The sequence below is a fragment of the Lycorma delicatula genome, chromosome 9 (assembly GCF_047948215.1).
Source record: "Lycorma delicatula isolate Av1 chromosome 9, ASM4794821v1, whole genome shotgun sequence".
NCBI lineage: Eukaryota > Metazoa > Arthropoda > Insecta > Hemiptera > Fulgoridae > Lycorma > Lycorma delicatula.
The window spans coordinates 88,047,657-88,066,631 of NC_134463.1; the positions used below are offsets into that span (position 1 = coordinate 88,047,657).

General features: G+C 28.3%; 1 protein-coding gene across 2 annotated transcripts in view; it reads right to left on the minus strand.

The window, feature by feature from the left end:
- Positions 1-18,975, minus strand: part of Scp2 (Sarcoplasmic calcium-binding protein 2) — an 869,372-nt gene that overhangs the window by 820,913 nt on the left and 29,484 nt on the right. The window contains exon 2 of one of the 2 annotated variants that reach the window (XM_075375999.1): positions 2,330-2,387. The exons of the other annotated variant lie outside the window; for it this stretch is intronic. The gene's annotated coding sequence lies outside the window, so the exon portion shown is untranslated. The remainder of the gene's footprint in view (positions 1-2,329; positions 2,388-18,975) is intronic. 2 annotated transcript variants of the gene reach the window in all.

Below are 18,975 nucleotides of genomic sequence, written 5' to 3' on the forward strand. Positions count from 1 at the left end.
ATTGAAGAGAATCACGTTTAATGCAATATATTATTTATTGTTATTAAATAACATTAAGAAATATTCAGATACCCACAACCACAATCTATACATACTGACACTAATATTTTATTTAATTCCAAAAATTCTTAATAAAATTCATTTATCTTCTTTCGGTAATTCGTTGCTAGTAAAGATATATTTATTACAAAAATATAATTTATAACATGACGTTTATAACATTCACTGCTTAGTTTCTGGTAATCTTTTCTAATCATGATGAAAATAAAAACTAGATTAGAGATCCTCTTTTAGTTATTGGATTTTGCAGCTCACAAAAACAGATGAATATAATCGCTCGACCATAACCACGGATGATCGTCCGAAATTGCATTTTAGAGCGTGAAAAGGCCCTTCAAAATTTCTTGTGTCTCTTACAAGATTACTTTCTAGGACTATTTAAGAAAGCTTTAAAAAAGAATGCTCTATTTAAACGATGTACTTCTGGAAAAATCTTTCTCCGCTTTATTTTATGTAAAAAAAAAACACATCCGTTTGAAAAATGAATCAGAAGTCAAGATAAATTTATTTACATTTTAATAAATTCTATTTATTAAGTCCATGTAACAAAATTTGTAAATAACATGTACTATAATCCTCTCATTAATTATTTAAATATAGAGAACGTTTATTCAAGAAATTAAACATTCTTGAATTCTTTGAATTAATGGATTAATTGCAAGAAAAGTTAGCAGTGTAGTGGATAAAAATGTAAGTATATATGTATGCAGAGTGTTTCTAAAATTGTGGGCTGGCTATACTTTTTCAACACTCCTAAATCCAAAATTTAAACATCCTACGGCTAATCGTTTTTGAGTTACGAGAGATACGTACGTACGTTCAGACGTCACGCCGAAACTGGTCAAAATGAATTCAGGGATGGTCAAAATAGATATTTTCGTTGAAATCTCAAAAACCGAAAATATTCGTGATCAAAATATTTCCTTTACTTGGTACAAGGAAAAAAAAATAACTTTTCGTTTTAATTAACATACAGAGTGATTTACGAAGAATGCAACAAACTTTTAGGACATGTTCTACTGATGAAAATAAAGAGGAAAGTTGGTATAAATATAGTAATGTTTTGATTTAAATAAAAAATTACGTAATTACTACTTATAGGTGACGTGTTATTTCAATTTGGAGAATATGTAAAATGACCGGTATATTTAATAAATTCTCCAACATTGGAGGTGATTAATGAAATTCACCGGTAATTATGCATAATCACACACCCACACATGCATGCACACACACACACACACACACACTCATGTAGAATATTATATAAAGAAAAACGCTAATATGGTCATTTTTTACCCTTGGAAGTAAACAATCTTGATTCGATTTATTTTTAATTGGTTATTTTTTATTAGCCAGTCTGGAATCACTTCGCTCGCCTCTCCCCTCATGCTAGGGGCTTCTGCTCCCTGGACCCCTCTGTGTTCATTAAACTCATGCTTGTGAAAATAATAACAATAAATAAAAAGAAAGCATCAGTGTATCGTAATTTCTTCAAAGCAACAGTTTGACCAGAACACGATCCAAAATTTGGAGTAATCTGACGAATGCGGGTTTCAAAATGGTAGACCTCTATTTTAAAAATGGTAGTTGTAACTGATTACTCGTCCTTCATACGAATAAGGTGCAGACAATCGCGTCGCACACACAGTAACAGTGGCCTCATTGGTTGAGCTTCCGCGATGAAAACCGTCGCATCCCTTAAAACATCGAAATTCAAAAAACTCCGAAAATGGTTCTTAAGTATTTATCTTTACAGTATTTTCTAGCCAAAATCGAGTGAATATCTCGTTTAATATAATCGGAAATGAAGAAAATTTGTCATCATTTTTCAAAATCTTTTTACTTTTTTCACCCCTTTCAAGGTCGAGTATAGAAAAATCTAGAAATCAGTTTTTAAATATTCACATGAAGATTACATACACCAAGATGGTACTCTAACTGTTGCCGAGAAATTAAAAAAAAATAATAAAATACAATATTACTCAATTTTAATCCTTTAAACTCGGAATTTCAAAAAAATTTTCTCAGTGTGCACTTATACCGTAAGAAGAACGTGTACATAAATTTTCTTCAATTTATCTTCAGTAGTTTTTGCTGGGGGTTGATTATGAATCAGTCAGAACATGTTGTTTTATAGGTACAGATTTTATGATAGACAAATTTTTTTCTCTGAGAAAATGAAAGTTAATTATTACAAGATTACATAATGTATTATTGATTTTATAATACTTATGCGAGTATAATAATTAAATATTCAACAACTCACTTTTACATTGATGGAACTACTCGTACTTTTCAAAGATCTTTCGGTAAATATAAAAAATCTGCAACAGAATAAAAAATAATTTGTTGTAAAATAACCAATAAGAAAATTTAAAAGAAGACAAAAAACAATGCGTTCTTGATAAAAGGCAATCAAATAATTTCTACTGTTTATCTTTCTTAGCTTCATTCTTTTATTACAAGTTGACGCGTTTCGGAACAACTCCATTGTCAAAACTTATTGTACTGGAACTTTTAAAATTCTGTTGGTCTATATACAGAGTTTTTTAAAATGGTGGGCTGGCTATACTTTTTCGGATTCTACTTGTAAAAATAAAAAAAATATATCTTTAAGATAAGTGTCACTTTCTCCTTCATCCCCCCCCCCCCCCGCCCGGCCCGCAATTTTGTTATTTTTATATAAAGATTTATATTTTAAATTCGGATAGATGAATCACATGAATATTTGATAAGCGACTTTAAAGTTATAATAAAGTTTTAAAATTATCAAAAAATCAGGACTTAAATACCTTTGCAACTTATAAAATGAGAGTTATGTTTATTTTTTAATCGGTTATATATCCATAAATATTAGTTTTATCAAAATGTATGTTTTACTACAATATTAAGCCTTTTATTTTTAACAAAATGACACATTATTCTTTTAAATCGGTTAACAAATAGCCGAGTTACGGCAAAAAATTAACGTAATTTTGTGTTTGTTTTCATGTCCCACTTTATGTTCAATTCGATAAAATATTAATTGCTTTTATTTATTGTTAATTCTAGATTGTAAATTAGAATCAAATTAAGTAATAATTCTTTCCTAATAATAATAAACTTAATAATTATGACACTAAATTACAACAAATTTGAATGACATTTTGTTCAAAATAAAAGGCTTAATATTTTATGGAAACATAAATATTGATAAAACTAATATTTATGAGGATATAACGGATTGAAAAATAAACATGGCCGCCATTTTGTAATTGATATTTTGATAATTTTAAAACTTTATTACAAAGACGCTTAACAAATATTAATATGATTCATCTATCCGAACTTGAGAAATAAAATTTTATATAAAAATAACAAAACAGCGGACAGTGGGAGAACAAAGGAGAAATTGCCATTTTTCGTAAGGAAATTTTTTATTTAGTTTTACAAGTACAATCCGAAAAAGTATAGCCAGCCCGCCATTTTAGAAACATTCTGTATATGGGGAATTGATGCCATTAAATTTTTACCTTAAAAGGACAAAGTCTATAGAGCAAGGCCACCCTTAGTATGTCAAGATTTCACTTAATTAAGGTCATATTTTTCTTAGGTACATTTGTAAACAATTAAAAAATAACAACGTTTGCAAAAAATAATTATGAAAAACCATACCTCCACCGCAAAAAAAATACTGTTGTAGTCTTCCGCTATGTTGTGACGTCACACGTGAGCGGTAGAATTAAATAAATGAATAATATTTAAAATGTAAAAATGTAAAAAAATAATTCGGTTTGGCCGGATCTCAAACTCGATTGCTCACTTGACTCGGTATCTGGTAAGTTAAGCCTTATAGCTATACCAGCCTGCCGGCCGTACAAGCGAAATTTGTTTAATGTAAGTTGTGAAATTAAATTAGTTTAGTTAGTACCGAAAGTCGCCACTAGTACCACCACACCGCTCGCGCTTTAATTAAAGTCATTGAATAAATTATTTAATTGAAATACACAATATACATTCCGTTTCTTTAATGAGAATCTCCTTTTAATTAGGTTTTTTAATTTTCTGTAAAAGAGTGACGTCATTCGCAAATGCAAGAATGTTGATCTTTATTCCTGCATCTGACTGCCGATATCTTCCAACTCTATATTAAATAGAAGTGGTCACAGTCCAGACAGGAATATTCCTGTCTTACTCCTGTAACGACCTCAAACCTCTGAAAATTCTCCCTCCAATTTCACTTTACACTTAGATTCATTAAAGATCATCTCTGCCAAGTTAATTAGTTTTTTTTAAGATACCAAATCTTTCATTTTTTCCAATATTTTCTTCCTGTCAATGCTGCCATAAGATGTAGAACTTCATTTCTTTTGAAAGGTCTAAAGCTCTTTGTTATACTTAAGTATTTACTGTCTCTTTGAGGAGTGGCCTTTGGCAAAACCAGATTTATAGTCCTTTATTATTGAACCTGAGTATTGTTCTATACATAGTTGGATTATTTTGAAGATGAGTTTACATGCACTGCTCAATAATGGTGTTCTTCACAATGATGATCTATGGAGTTCTTCACTTATTCCTTGGTTTTCTTATTCCTTGGTTTATGTTCCTTGGTTTTCAATAACTCAAAGACTATTCCATCGCCACCTGGAGATCTTTATTATTTTGATGCGTTTGTGATTTCTTCTTTTGATGGTTCCGGTTCTACAATATGGTAACTACAAGATTCTTCTTCCTGCAAAGCTGTTTTACGTATCAAAATTTCATGAAAATATTCTTTTCACCTTTCTAAAACATGGATTTTTTGGGTTGTTATCTGGCCTTCCTTATTTTTTAAACCGTATACGTTTTGATTATAGTCTTTTTTGACCAAGGTATCTTTTGTTTAAAAGAAAAATCTTAGCACATCTAATAAAACATTTTTTGATAAAATTAATATTTACAGAGCTATTAATAATAAAAAATTCTAATTGTTTTCATTTTGGGAAATTTCAAAGTTAAAATTTTAAGTTATTTATTTTGTTGAAGATGTCGGGTACATTTCCACTAGATTTCAATAAATATCTCTATCTGGTTACAATACTGACGAAAAATGAGTGTAATGTATTTGGCATGTATGTATGTTTGTTCGTTTTGTTTGTTTGTTTGTTTGTTTGTTTGTTTGTTTGTTTCACCGTACTAACTCAAAGGCTGAATCGATTTAGATGTATGACCCCACTTTGGAAACCTTTCGTTACCGGAGTGTCTAGGTTATATAAATACAGGCTATATAAACATATAAAAATATATGTAATATATAAACATAAAAATATGTGTTAAATTAAATTTAAAAAATTTGAAAAAAAATTACTACCCGCACACTCTTTAATTGTTCTATATTAATAATTAGCCTAAATTAAAGAGCAATTTTTGTAGGCAATGTTTTTTTTTGGCAGTTGTTCTTTTTAATATTTATCACTTGTTTGATATTAATTCTTTTGAAAATAACACAAAATGGCTGACACGAAAATGAAGCGAGTTCGGTAATTTGTACACATGGATTTTTTTTATTTTAATGTTCTGAATCCATACCTTAAGTTTGTGCAACACCTTCCAGGATACTGTATATACTTTTCTACCTGCTAAAATCTAAAAACTAAAATCTAAAGACACTTGATTAGAAAAAATAAAACTTTATGCTCGTATACTTAAGAAGTTTGTTTTGAATTAAATTTAGATAATAATTTAATAATAATTAAGTTTATATAAGATAAAATTTAGATTATTTTTATCTAAATTTAATACAATATTAATATATTTAAATTAATAACAACATTTTAATATTTTCAATATTAATATATTTAATATTTAGATAAATATTACAAATTAAAAAACACGACTGCCAATAAAATCATTGCTCTTTAATATAGGATAATTACTAATATAGAATAAATAAAGAGCGATTAGTTTACGATTTTGTATACAGTATAATTTTTGTTCAAATTTATATATATATATATATATATATATATAGATAGCCTATGACACTTCCGGTAACGTAAGGATTACAACCCGGGTCATACATCTAAATCGGTTCAGCCGTTGAGCTGCTACGGTGGAACAAACATTACGCTCTTTTTGAACAGTCGAGTAAAAATACTTTAAAGGAAATATAACAATACAACCACTGATAAAGGATAATTTCAAAGACAATTTCATAAGATCTTTTCCAACTGAAATACAATGCGAAATATTATTTATAATTTGTTTTCGAAGCCAGCTCGGTTCACATAAAACAAGGCTTTACGTAATACTTGTTAATCTCATTAAAATTTATTTACAAATAATCACCTGTTATTTATTAATTAATATTTATTTTTTTAATTTTATATGGATTTTAATAAAAAAAGGCGTCCATTTTAGCTTTTAAATGAATACGTAACCCTTGGATTTATATCTGAGATTTCCACATTTATTTTAGCGAAAACAAGAATATAATACCACGAACTGAACGACCGAAGAAATAAGCGAATAAAATATAGCATGTAGGCTTAACTCTGTTGGTTTAATTGAAATCGTAGGCTATGTCAGTTGTATTAAATTAAAATACGTAGAAGGGGAAAATGAAATAAGCAGTTGACGCTGTCGCTATGTAACTGTCATATTAATACTGAATTTTATTTAAATATAAATACTCAGTAACAGACATTTTTTTTTTTTAATTGCATTTCATAATACCACCAAAAAAGAATGTAAATACCACAATTCTGGTCGCAAATTAATCTCATTTTAGTACAAGCGGAGGTATTTTCGAAAACTAGATAATTCAATTTTATCTTAAATATTTTCTTTTAATAATTATAAGACTAAAATATCAATAAAATAAGCAAACATTTACGAATCAAGAAGAAAGAAATACTTAACTATTTAAAAATAATATTAGTCCAGAGGTATCTGTTTTAAAATAGACAAATTTGGAATTTTTCTAAATGATCGCTAATTTTTGCTTCAATGCCTCAGGAATATAATCAGAAATGATTATTTCGTTATGCGCCAGTTGAAAAGCTTACATTTTTATTAAACAAAATGTTAAAAAAAATCGCAAAACTATCTATTTTTTTTCTCTTCTATTTCCCTAGACAACTCTATATTTGTTCATTTTAGAGAAAAGATAGAGAGAAAAAAATTTGTTATTAAATTTTACACTCAGTATCATCGATTGCAAATCGAAAAATACGTTATTATTGATACAAAAATAGCAATCAATGTCAAAAAAATGAAAAAACAAGATTTTTTGGGAATTTTTTCGAGTACTTATACGTACATAGGACCTTCAGATTTTGTTTCAAAGAACTTTTTAATATGATAAAGCAACACGGCAAATTTTAACAAAATCGGTCCGACAGTTGTTACACAATAATTTAACAATCCACATTTAAAAAAAAATTCTATTTTTCCAAATTGTGTAGAGCCTGAAATAAAGTCTCTAGATACTTGAAAATGTAATCACATACAAAAGAGCACTCAATACTTTCAAATGCACATGAAAATTTTTAATTTGTTAATTAGAAGAGCCTAGGGAATTTTTCAAACATTCTTGCAATTTTTTTTTCTGAAACAAATTGAATACCTTCACGAATTTTTATCTAAATTAATTTTAAAAAGTACAGCTTAAAAGTACACGGAAAGATGCTTCTTTAAAAATAAAATCTTCGATTCCATAATTATCTCCTGAGATATAACCGATTTAAGTTGACTGCCATTGTGAAACTTTAAGAATAAATTATCAATAAATTAATAGACTGATATTTAGCAATAATTCGTGTTTGACAGTATGATATTTGAACTTTTTAGCAATAGGAATCGATTTTAAAATAAGAACAATAATTTTGTTTGTTAAAATTCTAAGTACGTTTGAAAATTTCCCTAGGCTCTCCTAATTAACAGATTAGAATTTTTCAAAACACAATTGAAAGTTTGAGTGCTCTTTTATATATGATTAAATTTTACAGTATCTAGAGACTTTATTTCAGTCTCTACGAAATTTGGAAAAATCGAATTTTTTAAAAATTTTGATTGCAAAATTATTGCGCAAAAATTGTTACACCGATTTTGTTGAAATTTGGCGTGTTAATTTATCATATCAAACTGTTCTTCGAGACAAAATCTGAAAGTCCTATGTCTAACGTAGGATGTCCAAAAATTCATGCAAGATTTGAATTTTGCGCCGTCTGTGCGCAGTGTTGCCAACGAAAAAAATAGACACCGTGGCAGCTCACAGTTTAGGTTTATTACAAATAGAGCGCTACACGAAAGAACAACGCGTTTTCATTCTTGAGAAATATTTAAAAAATAATGAAGGTTTGGCAGCTACAGTTCGCAATTTTCGTACAAAATATGGTTGGAACAGTGATATAACTTCAACTGTGAGGAGATTAATTAAAAAATTCAAGGAGACTGGATCAATTAGTGATCTTATACACTCTGGCCGTCCTTCAACAAGTCATTCAACACAAAACACCGAAGCAGTTCTTGAGAGTGTTGCTGAGAGTCCAGGATGAGAGTCCATTCGGCATCGTGGTCAAGAACTGGGTATTTCGAGAAGCTCTCTACAGCGTATTATCACGAAAGATTTGAATCTTTATGCTTAAAAACTTTAATTGACTCAAGAACTGAAACCTACTGATCACGAACAGCGGAGAGAGTTCGTTGAATGGATTATGAAACAACAAAAAGTGGATGCTGATTTTTCGAACAAATTAATCTTCAGCGATGAGGCTCATTTTTGTCTTGATGGCTTTGTTAATCGACAAAATTGTCCGACCTGGGGTTCAGAAAATTCACAAGTGATTGTTGAAAAACAAATGCATCCACAACATTCACTGTTTGGTGCGGATTTTGGGCTGGAGGCATCATCGGACCATTCTTCTTCGGAAATGCGGCTGGTCAGGCAATAACAATTAATGGTGCTCGCTATTGCGACATGATAATCCAGTTTTTTGTGCCTAAATTGCATGATGTGGATATGAACGACATGTGGTTTCAAGAAGACGGGACCACATGACATACATCCCTAGAAAATATTCAATTACTGCGTGAATTATTTCTTGGTTGTATAATTTCCCGTTCTAGTGATCAGAACTGGCGCCCCAGATCAAGTGACTTAACGCGGTTGGACATTTTTCTTTCGGTTTTTGAAGTCTAAGATTTATGCCAACAAGCCCACGACCACCACGCCTTGAAGGAGGAAATTGAATGATATATCAACAAAATTCATCCACATTTATGCAAAACGGTCATGGAAAATTTTGACAAAAGAGTGCGTATGTGCCAACAAAGCCGTGGCGGCCATTTATCCGATATTCTATTCCATACATAACCCTATTCAGTATACTTTATATATCGATAAAAAAATTTACAATTTTTAAATAATAACCTGTATTTTCTATCAAAATTACTTCTTGCGTGAATTTTGGGATACCTTTAAGTATTCAAAAAAAAATTCCAAAAAAATTTTCATTTTTTTGACAGTTATTCCTCCCATTTTTAAATCAATAATAACGTATTTTTCGATTTTCAACCAATGATATTGGGTGTAAAATTTAATAACAAAACTTTTTTCTTTTTCGATCTTTTCTCTAAAATGAACAAATATCGATTTATCTAGGTAAATAGAAGAAAAAATATGAATATTTTTGGGATTTTTTTTTAATTTGAATAAAACTTTATGCACACAGTTTTCAACTGGCGCATAACAAAATAATAATTTCTGATGATATTCCAGAGGAATTAAAGCAAAAATTAGCACTCATGTAGAAAAATTCCAACCCAAAACAGACGTCACTTGGACTATATAGCCATTACATAAAATAAATATTTAATTATAGCAATTATTTTTAAGTTTTTATAAAAGAATAAAATATCAATCTTTTAAAAAAAAGGATAATTCCCTAATTTTTTTTATAAATATTTATTGTGTGTGAATACTACTATGGTAATCACACATCAACAGTTAAAAAAATATTAATTTTGATAATTTACACGTTTATTGATTTAAACAGATTTTTTTTTGTCTCACGAAGAGATATACGCTTTTGATTTAGTATTACTCGTCCATAATCCCACCCGATTCTATTGATGAAAATTTATAGAACTTTCACGAAGATTCTAAAAATATTCTGTAAAAATTTCAAGCTTTTCGGATTTATAGAAACAAAATGGCGATATTCAAATAAAAACAACAATTTCAGATAAACTACATTTTTTATTCATTACAATAGGTGGTAAAATGATTAAAAACAAATGGTGTATTGTTTCGATTTAATTTATTAAGCTTTGATGAATTTAATTTCCTAAATTGATGAATGAACAGGTCAGATTCGATAAGATATCCTTTATAAATAAATTATATAATAATTAATTATTAATAGGTTGGTAACATTTCATTTAATATTAAATCTATTTCACAATAGTCGCAAACATGACGTTACTGTCTTATAGGCATACGAATTAATTTTATTCATGACGGACCGACTATTATAAACATAACAGTTTAATTTAAAAACGATTATTGATTTGAATTTAAATTAACATCCTAGTACAGTCAATTTGTATTTTTATTTGAAAATCCTTACCTACCGATTGATGTTTTTTCCAAATGTTTTATGAAAATTTCAACCTTCTAGGATTTATAAAAACAAAATGGCGGCTTTTAAAAAACATCAATTTCAGAAAAACCATATTTTTTATTCATTACAAAATAGCTGATAAAAATTATTTAAACAGATGATAATTAGAACTAGAATAATTAAAAACAGTTAAATTATTTATAGTTATGAGTAAATTATTAACATGTTTTATTCAATTTAAAAAACTGTTTAACAAAACATCATTTGTATAAATTAAATATCCACTTACCAACAATTTAAAAAGTGTAAATCCTAGTACTTCCGGAACTGTTACTCCATTTTCAGCGATTTTCAGGGATAGTACAGGCAATTTGTCATCAAAATAGGCTGTATTTGAAAATCCTTACCTACCGATTGATCTTTTGTCCATGCGTTAGGGATGATGAGGGAAGCTTAACATCCAGATTTTTAACATCCCCCTCCCATAGATTTTTGAAAAACTCGAAATACTCATAAAGTTTTTAAATGCGTTTTTCTCTGAATCTATGCATTTTAGAGAAAAGTTTTACAAACAAAAAATGTAGAGGACATTCTCCTCTACAATTAATGTCTTTAAAGTTACGCCGTATAATTTGAAATTGAAATACTAGGTGGTGCTGAAGTTGTTAAAAACGTGTTTTTTCGTTTTTTCCACTGGGAAAAATTATTTTTCGTCTGTATTGCATTTGGAAAAGTTGTTAATCTCAAAAAAACAGACAACTTTTATTTAAACAATTTTCTTGTACGACTTACCGTTATGGAGCTGTAGCTTGTGAAAGTGTGAAAATGTTATGAATTGGGCACGTGTTCGAAACCGGTCTAGTCATTTACTCCTTCGTTTACAACGTTTATATAATAATAGGATAAAAGAGGAATAAAGCATTATAAATTTTCTAACAAGTATCCAATTTTTCTAAACCAAAAATTCATAGTGTTTAATACAAAAAAATAAAAAATAAAATGTGCAAGTGGTTTTGCACAATATATACGCAGAATTAGTAGGGGTTTGTAAAGTTACTAACAAAAAAAAATTCGTATATTTATGCAAAGATCCATCTTTGGAAAATGTTTTACAAAGAAAGTAAATTATTTCAAAATATAAAAGAAAAACAAAAGAAAATATAAATTGTTTTAAATAATTTAAACTACAAAATTTTTTATGGCATAAATCCACTTTTAAAAAAACCGGTATAAAATTGTAAACAATTGGACAATTCGTCATTTTCAACTCTGAATATGCAAGTGTGAGGCTAGACAGAAACATCCTGTTTAAAGATTATTTTTAGGGCGTGCCTAGTATCACCGAATAAATGTTATTTTTCCTTCCCATAGAGTAATAAATACTACAGCATGTATACAGAAACGTATTTAGAATTAAATAAAGCACAGCGGTATTTATTCTTTTCTTTTTAATAATTTCTAAAGTAATAAAAATTAAGGTAACTTTTGAAGTTATAATATATTTCAATTACAGCATAAATTATTTTACACAATATACCATGCATTTTTTAATTATTAGCGCTCCTCTTTTCTGTCCCATGCAGGCAATAACAAAACCTCGAATAGCAGTTTAATGTAGTAATATTACTATATTAATGTGTTTTTTTCAGATTTTAGAGAGAGAGAGAGAGAGAGAGAGAGAGAGTGAGTGAGAGAGAGAGAGAGATTTGTAAAATTTTCTAAGTTGATTCAACGTAACATACGGCATTCAAATCCCGGTAAGAAATGGCATTATTTTTCAGTCTGCTGCGAAATTCATTTGTTGTAGGAAAAAATAAATTATTGTAACTTTGAGGGTTGGCCTGTCGTTACTAAATTAAAAAAAAAATTATTTGTACTTTTTCGTTTTATGTCATCCAAAAATACTTGCCTAAATCAACTCAAAATCATTAAAAAATAATTATTATGTTGAAAAAATAATTTTTAGGCGAAAAAAAAAAGTAAAAATACGTTTTAAATATTCAATTTTTGAAAAAAATCTTTTTTTGTCAAAAAAAATGTATAAGCATTATTGCTTATAATTAAACTTTTTTTTTTCGTTTATAGAACGTTATATAACCAATTTTCAAAATATTACAATAAGTAATTTCATATAAACAATATCAGTTTTAAAGACTTCATTAGCAAAAGTTACACTCATGGAAAAACGTATGAATTCGCAGTAAAATACTTAAATGAGATTTTTGATCGACAAAACCTAACTTTATTTTAATTCTTAATTTTCAAGAAAGTTCAAATTTCTTAAATACAGAAATATGGCTGGCCTCCATGGCTCGAGTAGTAGCGTCTCGGCCTTTCATCCGGAGGTCCCGGGTTCGAATCCCGGTCAGACATAGCAATTTCACACGCTACAAAAATTGTCATTCATCTCATCAACACAGGAATGTGTTCTTACTTTAAATCGTTTGTATTCAAACGCTAATTTAATTCGAAATTATAAATTTCTAACACAAGATTACTGTTTTCATTAATTTTAGTTTTATGATTAAATAACAACTAAAAAATAATAATAAAGAAGTTTAATATTACATTTTCGATGCGAATTAAAATTTCATAAAAACAATGATTTTCAAAAAACAATTCTCAAGGAAAAGACATATATTGAAAATGATGATCTTATTTTTTGAACGGATGCACTTTGGTGTAGTGTACAGTTTCTAAATAAAATTCGAATTTTTCTAACTTTGTTTTATTCAACTTATCTTAACTAATTTTTTCAGAATTATATTCTCTACAAGTTTAGTTTAAAAATTTTATGTGTTTATTATCCATTTAACAAATTTATTGTGCGTCAAACAAAAAAAACAGGTATTTTATCCCAATTTATTGGTTTTCATCCCAGATTTCTCAATAACCACTACAGATACGGTTCTGAGAATCTATTTTATTCGATTTTTTAAATAAAAAACTATAAGAAATCGCTAATTCTGCTCCTTAATAAATGTCCTACAATTTTCATTATGACCTCATTTCAGAGGGGTAGCTGAAATCCGAGCGAAATCATTCATTTGCCGTAACTCGCAAACGAAGCATTTTAGAACGTGTATTTATTTGAACGTTTTCCATTATTTTCACAAGTAGAACAGGTTATGAAAGCCCCGGAAGAACTTCGTGATACATCCAGTACATCTGAACCTTAGTACTACACGGATTCGAGATTTTAAGAATACAAAAGAGAGTAGTAGAAAGAAAAGAGAAGCCTTAACTCATTTGAGATGCGATGCTGCAGTAAGTTATTGACAATACTATCGATCGAAAAGATGAGTAATAAGAATTTCTTGGTAGAATAGGAAAAGAAATATTAAAAAATACTGTAAAGCAAAGCGGACCAACTTATTACATTACACGGTTTGAAGAACTACTTAAACAATAATTTACACTGAGGGAAAACGACTGAAAGGAAGACCAAGATTCTAATGTAAATTAAATAGTGAAGAATATCAACCGTAATTTTTAAGAAGAATTGAAACGGAAGTCTCAAAAACATTTCAGCTACAAATTTTAGCATATGATACATCGTTATTACTCCTGGGTCATAAATATAGTACAACATATGTTTAGTTACGAGTAATAACAACAGTATGTTGTCTCTTTACATGTTTGTGAATAATTAGTTATTATCTCGTATAATAATTCAGTCACATAAAATTAGACTACGGTTGATTTAATATTTTATCGGCTGTATTTTATTCAACACGTGTAAAATTTTATATATTATATCATTTTAATTTAAAAAATCTAATAAAGACTAAAACTTCATAAAACAATTATTTATCCGTTGAAAAATAGGAAAAGAAGAAAATATTAAGAATTATTATCCTTAATGTAATAGCAATGCAAGCAGAAAGTAATGTACCTAAATTTGTAAACCCCAGTATATCGGTTTTGTCTCACATTTACATATATATTGTGCTTTAAAAATAAGAAGATTTTTTTCTTATAAACAACTAATCCCTTATAATTACTTTTGGAATACAAAAATTACTTAATTTTAAAAATTTTGAAAAAATCAACATTTTTAGTTTACAAATTTGACAATAAGAATCACTCGGATGTTTTGAAATAGTATGTAATTTTCTAGAGTTTCTAGAGTGGGCATCTGTTAGTCCACATGCCCATTGTTTGTGTTTGGCAGAGTAATTTTAGCTAACAATATAATAATTTTCCACTGCGATTGTACAATAAATTATCCTTAAATACTTACGCAGCATTATCAAACTAAAGAAGCTAAATATTCTTGAGTAGAGACGCTACGCGAATCACCATTCACCATTAGAACTAATACTCAAATTAATTGCTGCAGATAATCGACTACCGCAGCGTTCCACTACTACAATGCTAAATAAATGTAACAGATGGGAAATTATTTCACCGAATCCATCTTAGCTTGAACGGATTTTTCCAGATTTTTACTTCCTTGTACGAAGTAAAGGAAATATTGTGATCTCGAAAAAATTCACTTTTCAGATTTCAACGAAAATATCGATTTTGACTAGTTTGGAAGTGACGTCAGTAGTACGTACATATGTATCTCGCATAACTCAAAAACGATTAGCTATAGTATGTTGAAATTTTGTATTTAGGACTTTTGTAACGTCTAGTTGTGCACCTTCTCTTTTGATTGCAATAAACTGGACAGAAAATGACCAAAAAAGCCGAAACTCCAAAAACTTTGACTTTGGACTTTTTCTTAATTACAGTACTAACCCCTCATTGAGAGCTTTTCAACGCTATATCATAAGTGGTACTTATTTTCATTGGTTCCAGATATATAGCCAAATGAAATTTTAATTAATGAAATATTTGAATTTTAAAAGGGGAAGGCACATCGGTTCGAATCAGATTTCATCTCCTTTTTTTTAACTTTATTTTTTAGTTTACTTTTTTAACTTTTTTTTTTTTTAAATATATTGATTTATTAATAATAATTAATACGTGACTGTAAAAAAATTTACAATAATTATTCAATAATAACAATAAAAAATAAATAAAAAATCAGAAATTATTAGTAAAAAAAAGTTTTATGTACTTTTATAAATGTGTATATGTAATTTAATATGCGTTATTACAAATGTATATGTTTGATTTGGTTTTTGAGTTGTTGATTTGGTGAAACATCTGATTATTCAATATTAATTGAAAATTATAATTTAGAATCGTATTATTTTTGGTTTTCCTAGTTTAATTTCTGTTAAATTTTTTTAAAATTATTCTGGAATTTCTGTTTAATTTTATCTACATTAACGTTTCTAGAGTGACTGAAAATTAGACCCTCACAAGAACAACTTCTACACTGAGCTTGCATGCCCGATCTTTAATAAACTGCAAAAATATTCTTATCTTTTAGTTCATTACTCCTCTGATACTGTCGGACAATATTCTCCCTAAGTCGGAGTTGATAATCATTTCGTTTATTTGCTTTTTGTTGCCAATCATTTAAACGCTCTTTGATTTGACATAATTCTTCTGATTTTAATTTGTGTACACGTTCTTTAGTTTTCAAATTTTCCCTCTCTTTATATTCATCATCTCTTAATCTTTTTATTCTTCCTTCTTCTTAACATATTTTTCCTCTTCATATTCATCTTCTTGCCGGTTTTTATTGAGAAATATTTTTCATGTTATCTCTCTTGTATGACTGTTTCTTTTTCTATTTTGATTATCCACCAAACAGTTCAAATAATAATAAAAACTGAATATTTTACAGCATAAGGTCGAAATTAACATTTGTCACCATTATACAGGAGTTCACTAAACAGAATAGTTTAATATTATTAACTTTTATTTATACGACACAAGAAAGCTAAGCTAAGCTTTTGTTAATCAGCAACTCACAAAGATGCGAATATTACTAATCTAGTAATGCGAGTAATAAAGGAACTTTTACTCTATCCTAATATTTCATGTAAGATTGTTGAATTAATAACTGTATATAAATATTTGATCTTAATAAAAACTAATATTTCAGCAATTGTGTAACTGTCCACTTATTAAAGTATTAGAAGATCGTATCTTACTTATAATTATTTATTATATTATATTTATTATTTAATTTATTAATAATTATTTATATATAATTACATTATTTATTAATAATTTGGTAAAACCGGATTCATAAAATCTAAAATACATAAAATATTACACAAACAATCTTTAATTCTCCCTTTACGTTAGACATCAAATCTGTTAACAATTGTGAGTATTCATTACTTTAATATAAGTTACAGAGAGTAGAAATGAAAATTCTAAGAAGTCTGAGCTGAATTTAAATTTCTAAACCTCGAATGAAGAGTTCAATTCTTTACTACTTTTCTCACATCACGTATGATTATACATATACTAAATTGCAGCGTGTAATTTATCTAGGCTTATAATATAATATTAAGTAATAAAGAATATAATATAATTCAAAATGTTGCGATACACCATACTTTTATTTCATTTTGCAATAAAAAGTACGGTTTATTTTTTACTTAACGTTACCTTATATTGAAATTCTAAATAAGGACATCATAAAATTTAGGCGTCTCACAAAAAGCATTTTATGATACATCGTACAGAATTTAATACTAAAATTTATTCAAACTTACATACTACATTGAAATATGATTCATTACTATGGAATAACTTCATTAGAATTATTAAAGATTAGCATCCGTTTTTTGTTGCTTTTTTTTATTATTCTTAATTTTCATTAACTTCAGCAGTATTTTAGTATATAAATACTATGAATGAACCTATATAACGTTTTATGAACATTTATATTGACATATTACATAATAAAAAAAAACTTTACACTAAAAAATGTATTATAATTTTAATTAAACAGAAGATAAAACTTTTATAATCAGACATAAGGAGACTATATTTTTCTTACTTAACCGACAAAAATAAAAAAGGGACTTCTCAGTTTAATCTATATTATTCTGCTTGTTTACGATAGTACTAAAACTAGTGGAACAATTTAATAAAGTTTTTCAAAAATTTAAAAAAAAATACAAGTTTGAATCAACTTACATCGTTTTCGTTACATAATAATTCGGTGTGCCTTAAATATTTTAATTATTAAAAAAATATTACGTGTGTATACATAAAAATGTGTGTGTGTATACATATAAAATAATAACTAAACTCTATTCTTTGGTTAGACAAATATAAAAAAACTAAATAAGTTAGAAAATAATCCAAATTAATAGAAAATTTTCTAATACAATTCATTAGGTCAACAACCAAACAAACAAAATAACAAAAGCAAAAGCAGAAAACCTCGACGTTTCGTCCAAGATGTAGGACTTTATCAAGAAACGGAACGGAACGCAAGGATGTCGGAGGGTGCAATACCCTCCTACTTTTCGCAGTATACGGACTTGCGTCCTTTGCTGTTGGGTGATTCTATTGGACTGGCGGGTTATTAATAGTCGATGATTCGGTTTGTGAAGTTTGGATTGCGTTCCGATCCAATGGAGGGTTTATCGGTAAGGACCTTGGCTCAGGACTAGTCGGCCTAATCTTGAATGTGCGGTTTCTATACTACTTATCTGAACGGTAATTCTCGGAGGCTCAACAGAAAAAAAAGAAAAAAAGAAGGTTATAATGATATACGTACGATTCGTGTGCACATAGAATCAATATAATCTAATCAAACATAACTTATGCCCATTTCGCTCGCTAACCTGGATTAACTAACACAGTAATGTTTTGATTATTTAAATAAAAAATTCCGTAATTACTACTTATAGTACTAAACTCGGAATTTCAAAAACTCTTTTCTCAGTGTACACTTATACCGTAAGAAGAACTTGTACATAACTTTTCTTCAATTTATCTTCAGTAGTTTTTGCTGGGGGTTGATTATGAATCAGTCAGGACATGTTGTTTTATAAGTACAGATTTTATGATAGACAAATTTTTTCTCTGAGAAAATGAAAGTTAATAATATAGTACAAGATTACATGATGTATTATTGATTATTATAATACTTATGCGAGTTTAATAATTAAATATTCAACAACTCACCTTTACATTGATGGAACTAGTCGTATTTTTCAAAGATCTTTCGGTAAATATAAAAAATATGCAACAGAATAGAAAATAAATAGATAAATTTGTTGTAAAATAACCATTAAGAAATTTTTTTTTTTTGCCTTCAGTCATTTGACTGGTTTGATGCAGCTCTCCAAGATTCCCTATCTAGTGCTAGTCGTTTCATTTCAGTATACCCTCTACATCCTACATCCCTAACAATTTGTTTTACATATTCCAAACGTGGCCTGCCTACACAATTTTTCCC